This window comes from Aptenodytes forsteri, unplaced genomic scaffold (genome assembly GCF_000699145.1).
Source record: "Aptenodytes forsteri isolate BGI_AS27 unplaced genomic scaffold, ASM69914v1 Scaffold245, whole genome shotgun sequence".
Classification (NCBI taxonomy): domain Eukaryota; kingdom Metazoa; phylum Chordata; class Aves; order Sphenisciformes; family Spheniscidae; genus Aptenodytes; species Aptenodytes forsteri.
Window position 1 is genome coordinate 648,614 of NW_008795686.1, and position 8,343 is coordinate 656,956.

Below are 8,343 nucleotides of genomic sequence, written 5' to 3' on the forward strand. Positions count from 1 at the left end.
GGGGGGGGGGGGCGTGTTGGTGTGTGTGTGCACATGTAGAAGGAACCGGAGGAATGGGCTGCTCAGTTAACACACACGTTTCCAAACATGTGGATTATACACCCTTCTTGTACCTCTTTTCCCCACAACATCTCTTTCACTCCAAATACAGGCAGGTACACATACACACACATGCTCACCTTTGATATAAAATTGGGCCTGGCTCTTGCTGTGAATGTAATTTTCTTCTGCTCAGTGCCTCTCTTATGCTCTTCTGTAAGTGGTCTGAGGGGGCCACCAGGTAAGGAGAATTTCGGCCCACCATGTTTTAAACCTCATTACACATTAGGGCCAGAAGCAGCAATAGCTTCTCATTGTAAATTGTGCCTGTTATTGTAATTTATCAGGATCAAACAGTTGCTGGCAGCCCTTTCCATAAGATCCGGTTGCAGTGTCTATATCAGCATCAAGCAAAATCAAACATGGCTTGCGAACAGAGGTTTAGCGATAAATAAATCACTCAGGAAGCTTTAGAGAAACAAGTCTTCACACACACCAATGTTATGGTACTTGTCTTTATTTCTCTTCCAGCTTTCTTTTCTTTTCTTTTTTTAATTTGATTCACAGTGTTCGGATGACATGTGTTTTGCCTTATTCAGCCATTTGGAGTACAGGTGCATGACTGTGTTTTTGATGGAGTGTTGCTATTCTGGAGTGCTCCATCCAAAACACAATCCCACACATGTAATCCAAACTGCCGAAGATGAGTCAACCATCTTCCCGTTGCCATGATAATTAGACTTTTTTTTTCATTCAAAGTTGCATAGTCTTTATTATTAGTTGCAGATGCCATGCTTAAACAATATTGTTGAATCTTAAAAGGCTTTCGCACCGGGCTATTTTATCCTTCAGAGTGGAGGAAATTAACAAAAAGCCCAAGCTTATCCAAACTTAAATTAAATCAAATCAAATGTTATTACACTGCAAGAAAACAGTGACACCTAAATACCTTTAGTATACATGTAAAAATTGTAGCTTAATATTCTATTAAGTAAATATAGCAGCTTGCCAGGAAAGGTTTGTCGTAATTAAGGGATTCATGGAACAGCAGCTTCCAGTTTTACTAATCCACGCAGGCCACACATCTAAGTGTCTTTTCTTTGAAAACATTTCAGTTTCTTATCACATTAAGAAAATGACCACTTCCCAGAAGCCTGAAACAACAAAGAACCTCACTAGGTTTTAAATCCTTAAGCTAGGTATTATTTTCCAGACAAATGCTTGCAAAAGGCAGTTTTCACAGGTCTTAATATACACTGTCTGAACCTTGGGGCTGCTGGTGTTTATTTCTGGTATCTTAGGAGCTAATAGGCGATTAGTGGGGTAGATATGGAGAGAAAGAGAAGACACGGGAAAGCAGGTGTCATAGTCCTTCGAGGCTAAGCTTTAAGGGCCATTTCAGCCCTTCGACAAGCTGATCTCTTGGTGGCATTTTTGGTACTAGGTGGGTGGCAGACAGACACCAAATGTTCAGCTGCTGGAAATCTCTAAGTAATGACGGGTCATATCCCTACTTAAAGCACTGTTTACGGGAAAAAAAAATCTTCTGCCTGCCCACATTTGAGCGTTTCAGAGTGGTGAGGTTTTCCTTTCCATAGCACCTATCTGGCTGGCTTTTGTTTTCTGTAGAAAACAGAAAATCAGTTTAGATTATCTTTATTTCCAGGTATAAAAAATAAACCAAAAGGGAGCACACATGCTGACTCCAGAAACGTTGCTTCGCCTGGTGGTGAATGAGACCTCTCCGTTGAGCGCCACCAGCACAGGGCAACAAAGGCGGCGTGCTATAAATGTGTTGTAGGCGAGGGATCTGCACCTAGCCGAAATGGTCACAAGCAGTCTGCAGTCCCAACACGGCAATAGAGGGGGAGACCTCTGATTTCTCTGACTTCCCCATCCCCCGGCTCTGTACTAACAGCATCTGTAAAAACAGCATGGGACCGGGGCCTGCGACTCCACCAGCGAGAGGATGACGAGTGAGACAGCTACATTAAATCGACAAACACGTGAACTTGCTTCGCACAGAGAATCATAGAATCATAGAATAGAATCATAGAATAGTTTGGGTTGGAAGGGACCTCTAAAGGTCATTTAGTCCAACCCCCCTGCCGTGGGCAGGGACATCTTCAACTAGATCACGTTGCTCAGAGCCCCGTCCAACCTGACCTTGAATGTTTCCAGGGATGGGGCATCCACCACCTCTCTGGGCAACCTGGGCCAGTGCTTCACCACCCTCAGCGTAAAAAATTTCTTCCTTATATCTAGTCTCAATCTACCCCCCTTTAGTTTAAAGCCATTCCCCCTTGTCCTGTCGCAACAGGCCCTGCTAAAAAGTTTTTTTTTTCTTTTTACCTAAAAAGCTAAAAAGAAGACTTGTAATAGTCACCCTGTCCCCCCATTGATACCGGTTAACACATCCCAGGGTTTTTGTTGTTATGTGTGAACCTGAGTTCTGCGGGGTTTATTCCTTCACTGGCCAAAGACAAAAAAGGGCATCCATATGCGCCCATCTACTTTTTTTCTATTCACTGGGAAACAGAAACACGTTCACCTGTGCAGTCCATGGATCAGCTGTGGGAGCAGAACTTGTACAGGCAACGATTCCTAGCAAGGATCTGATTTTGTCCCCTTAGCTTTTAAGACCTGATGCTCAATTCCCTGCGCAGGAATGTTAAGACTGAACCTCACAGCACAGTTTCAAAGAAAATAAAAAAAGTGGAGCAGATTAACTCAGGACAAAATTATAATGAGAAAAAAGCTTGAAGAAAAAGGTAATTGGGATAAATTTCACACTCCAGCCTTCCTGTCCAAATGTACATTGTAACTACCTTTAGCCTGCTGAAAATGGCATAGAAATACCACTAACAAGCCACTTCGTTCACAGGAATACTGTTTATAGCAGACGTGAAGTCAGGAAAACTGTGGAATACATTATCGGTTAAAAAGTTAAATCAAACTCCTGGCAAATAAATTAATGGTCATTCCAAATTTTCTTTCTAAAAATGTAGGCTAGTATACGGCAAAGCAAGCGATCCATTAACAAAGTAATGACCTTTCAAGCCAGAAGACAATCTTGTCCAGTACCTAACTGCTTAATGAAATTATTACCTCAGCAGCATAATTACACAAGCCTCTTGCCAGAAGCCGCAAGGAGTCGAGCAGACCCCGTCCATCAGGCTTGAACTCTGGGGCTTACAGCTCCACCGCTCCACTTCAGTGCAAAGAGCCACGCAAGCGTGCTGAACGCCCTCAGCCCGGCACGGGGGGCTGAACCACTGGAGCAATGCGAACTGGTATCGGATTAGCGTTAGTTATCATCCATGTATGCACCTGCCGCTATGCCCCACGTCTGTCCCAGGGAGGACAGACCTGGAGTTACCAGAGAAATGCCAGCAGTTACACGCTGGTAAAGAACAGGTTGGAGGGACTGTTCTCGTACGCCTCCATACGAGGAACAAGCACCATGTTCCTCAGCTGCAGCCATCACTGGTGTGGAGCAGACTTAGCGGTGGGCTTCAAACGGGTAACGCTCCCCGCCTCTAACAGAGACAAATCTCAACATTGTGGATGCATAGCAACTTTGAAAACATTTTGACTGATTTTCCTGAGAAGATGCACAAATCTTTCTTTCTACCTCTTCACTTCAGCAGAGACTCCAACCCGAAATAAGCGTCCTGCACTGAAAGTAGGGAAGTACGATCCTTGGCCAAGTGGGTGTTCCAGGTTCCCACCACTCCAATAACAGATCATTTTTGAATCAACCCCAAAACCCCCTGAAGACCTCCCACTTGCACTAAACACAACAGTTTCATCCTTTTTCGGCCAGTTGTATAGAATGTGATGTTATGACTAGCTGTATTTTAGGGAGAAATCTCCTGTGGCAATCCTAAAGCTACCTTACTTTCAGAGGAAAATGTTGAAAATTGCAAATCCATCACTTAAGATCTTACGCTGTTTCTGTACCGACAAATGTAATTGCACTTGCCACACTGTGCTTTTTTCGGATACTTATCTGCAGAGAAATGATGTTCCCCTAAATCAGCTTTTTAAGATAAACACACATGCATGTGCTGTTTATTGTACTTTAAAAATACAAAAAAAAAAGTTGAGCACAGACAAAATTCTTCAAACTGCATTTGGAGAGTGACCTAAGATGTGGGAAAGTTGTCTATTGCTTATGTTATTTTTTCACCCACTTTTGAGTGCTTTGAGGCTACATTTCCCCTGAGTTATGACAGATATTGCCACCCACCTTAGTTCTTCCTGCCTCTGCCCTAACAGAACCTCTTTGTTGTTTTATCTAATCAGATTCAGAGGCCCTGCTAGAGTTGGCTCTTTCAGACTGTTCAAAGAGGTTATATTTCTTATTTCCCAGGCTTCAGAAGAACTAAAAATAACCAAGTGAAAATCTGAAATGCAAAGCTAATATTCTTGCCAGTGTTAAGCAGATAGGTTGTCAGGATTAACAAGAGATTTTACAGATCTGAAAATTTGAATAAATCAGAACACTTAATTTTTCTTTGCTGAGTTTTCTGAGTTTAATCTTTCCTAAGCCACTAAGAATTTTTTATAAAAATATTTACCTTAATTTTTTCTGAACCAAAGATATGTGGTGTGTCTTCACGCAAAGAGAAAAATTTATTATAAAACTTTCTGTATACAAAAGAGAATATTCATGACAGATGAGGGCTTGCAGTTCAAATGACTTCGGGGTGAAAGCGACCCAAGTTGTTTCTCCAGTCCGCGTGGAGAGCAGGAGTCGTAGGAGTGTCGCCCGATGCCAAGCACTGAGAATTTTTACCGGCAAAGATGGACCTGCAGTAGGCATAGGGCAGGATCGTTAGGCTAGTTCTAATGTGCTACAGTTGGTCACACCAGCCATGTTTGTATCTATCTTTGCACAATAATTTTCCCAGGATTTGTCAAAAGTGAAAGCTCTTAATAGAAAGGATCCTGATCCACTGGCTGGATTATGCCGTAGAGCAATGTTTCCCAACAAGTTTATAGAGAATTGGGAAATGGAAGAAAAAGCAGTGTTAAGTGTTGGCAAATGCACTTCTTTTAAGTTGAGAGAGTGAGAAGCAGCTGTAATTACTGACTGCAAACATCCACTGTCTTGAAGGAACTTTTAACTGCTTACATTTGCTGGCAGTAGCAGTTTTCTCTATGATGGAGAACTCCTGCAGCCAGTAATTACAGCAACTTTGAGCTCCCCCTCTTCCAGAGGAACTGAAAAGTTGGCAGCACAAGCCACAGCATTAAGGCAATTAAACGTTTACACAAATGAGCCAAAGGGAGGACCCATTTTCAAAAAGTCTGACAAATGCTGCATGTCTGCTAACTTCCAGAAACCGGGAAACGGCCAGCAACGTGACACCCCAGCTTCCAAACTTGCAGCTCCATTCAAGGGACGCAAGCTTGAAGCAGAACTAAGATTAGCGACCGGTCTAAGCCTCTGGAACAATTTGAAATGCGACACAGAACTTAGTTCTCAGCTCATGGAGAAACTGCATGATGGAAAAGACCCGGCGGGTGAGATGCTAAGCTGAGTTCAGGCTAGCTACTGTAACGCAGTCGACCATAAATCTGGCCCTCGGGATCTGGGGACTATGGTTAATCAGTGGCGGAACAAAGTAAGACCTGTAGTGAAACAAAAGCGAAAGTATTACAAATGATCCTTTAAACTGAAATTATAGTTAGGTGAACTATTTTATAACTAATCCTAACTTAACAACGCCAGGCTACTGTTTTCTCTCGCACAAAGTACAGCTCCACATAATTTTTCTGTTTTCTGTGCAACTTGTACTTTTATGGAAGGCTTTTTCTTTTTCTGATGCATATACTGGAAAGGATTTTTATTGCATAGTCATGTAAGGAAGTATTATCACACTGGGCATGCACAGAGAATGCAGTTTTAACTTCTTAATTCACCACTGTTTGTTTGCTTTTCATTCAGTATGAAACTGTTAACCTTTAAAAAAACATAACCAAGAATATGGCTAAATATTTATTATCATAATCTCATCTTTCACATATTTGCAAGTTCAGTACTGAAATACTATCTAATGCAATGCCTCAGCCAAAGTGGATGTGGCAGACGTTTTGTTTCTTTTTTATTTGATGTCTTTTTCCCCATTGACATTTATGGATGATATGAATCTGAAATTAAACGTGCAAAAACAAAAGTATGGATATTTTATCCCTTTTAATTTTACCATTAATTGTTTGAAATTGTTATACTAATACATGAAGCCTTTTATTTTAGGAATCTGAAGAAAAAAAAAAAATGCGTTAAGTGTACCCATGCCACACATTTAAATGAGAAGCCAGTGACTACGGCGGCAAAATCTGGTTTCATAGAAGTCAACAAAGGCTTCCCACCCATGTCAGCAGAGCCAGAATGTTACCTTATAATCTGGGGCTCTGTCCAGCAGGATCTATTTCAGAATTTGTGACCACCCTCTTGCTTTATTAGTATCGCCACCCAAATTCCCACGTTCCTGGTTGAAGCTCATGGCTAGCCCCGCTCTCCGTTTTTTGAGCTCCACTGTTAAGAGCTCTTGAGAAAACCGCTCCAACTGGTTGGCATTAGAAGGAAATGAGAATCTTTTAAGTGGCTATTGTGCATGTCATTTGCATGCACTGGATGACATTTCAACACCAGGCAATGCCTCCTCTCCACCACAGTCATCAAGAGTGGTTTGGCGTTTTTTTTCTTCCCATATGGGCACTGAGGTTTCCAACAGCATTGATCCCTCTGCACGTTTTTCTATACTTTGTACAAGCCTCTTTCTTTGAACATATTTCTGCAAACAGAAAGTCTTCAATGTGCAACAGTTTTTTAGCAGCTTGCAGGACTGAGCCCTTGATGTGATTATTTGATTATATATGAAGTAACTCTCATGATCAATGAATGATGTCACAGCTATCACTTTGAAGTTAACGGCAAAATTTGCATTGGCTTAAATCTGAGCAGGATCAAGACATGCAGCATCAGACTGACATCCCTTAATCAATTTCCGTATTTCTCTTTAAATGCTCATGCTTCACTCCATGCTTTTTCATGAGATGAGAGAAAAGAGCAAACGCTGGAAACTGATGTTTTCACCAGCAGTAGGCTGTCACGCTTAACAAATTCTTCTAGTATATCAGCTTACGTGGGCACTCTGTCCTCGATCAGCTCCCACGTTCCCATAGACGGCAGCAGAAGTTGCACACAAAGACGAAATCAATGACCCACACTTCGCAAACGGAAATAAAATACTCCACCTGCAGACAAAGGGCCTGACTGAAAGAAGTGCTGCAGCACCTTTAGCGAAGTAATTCCTACAGACTTGGGTGGAAAATACTGAGCCCGTATTTCTTTGCTTCTTTGAATTTAAACTATGACTTAAACTTGCGTAAAAAAATCTGGGATATATAGAGGCCATATTGGAGGCACGGCCTTTATCTCTCAAGTTAACAGGAAATGAGAGGCAGTAATAGGATTTTAAGTACTTTCTCACTCGCAATGAGCATCCAACACTCGTCGAAGAAAACTTCCTTTCAAAACCCTTTTCATTCCAAGTCTGCTCAACAGAGAATCAAAACGCGCGTGTGTGCACGAACAACGTTCATTTGTATTCTTAAGTGAGCTTGCTTTATTTTGCCATTTACTAAATGCTGGCGTAAAAATTCCTAAAGCAACGTGACTCTCACAACAAACACAACCGACAGACCCTAGCTGGAGAGCACATGCAAGCACAGACTGCAATTGTTCTGCGGTTATTTGAGAGACAGTGGTCAGGGAAACAGGGGTCATTAATTTCTCTGCATATCTTAAACATTTCCAGAGATGTGCTAAAATGTATTAAAAGCACAGCAGCCGACATCTGAGGCTGAAACATCACAAAAGCTTTAGAAGGGGATTTCTGTGTAAGAGTGAGAAGGGATGGTTTGGTTTTGACCTTTGCATTGAGGAAAGCAACACACTTTTAACTCTTTCCACCTTGCTTTTGCAAAAGATCAGCTGAACGACTCCCGAAGAAGCGTGCCCTCCAGAAAGTCGACGAAGACATTTTGGCTGCAGGTGGCAACAGCGTTAGCCCCGCAGGCTTCGTGCATATGAACAAGGGTGGTCCTCCGCACGGGCCTGGCACCGCCACCCAACGGGGAAACAAACCCCGTCCGGTTTTAACTCCCCCGCGTTCTCCACAGGCTCCCGCGCAGCTCCCGCAAGGCAAAAAAACGGAAAAAGGGCGAGCAGCGGGCGAGGGAGAGCCGGCAGCGGGCGGGGGGGCCGCCTCCCGCAGCCCTGCGCCCTGC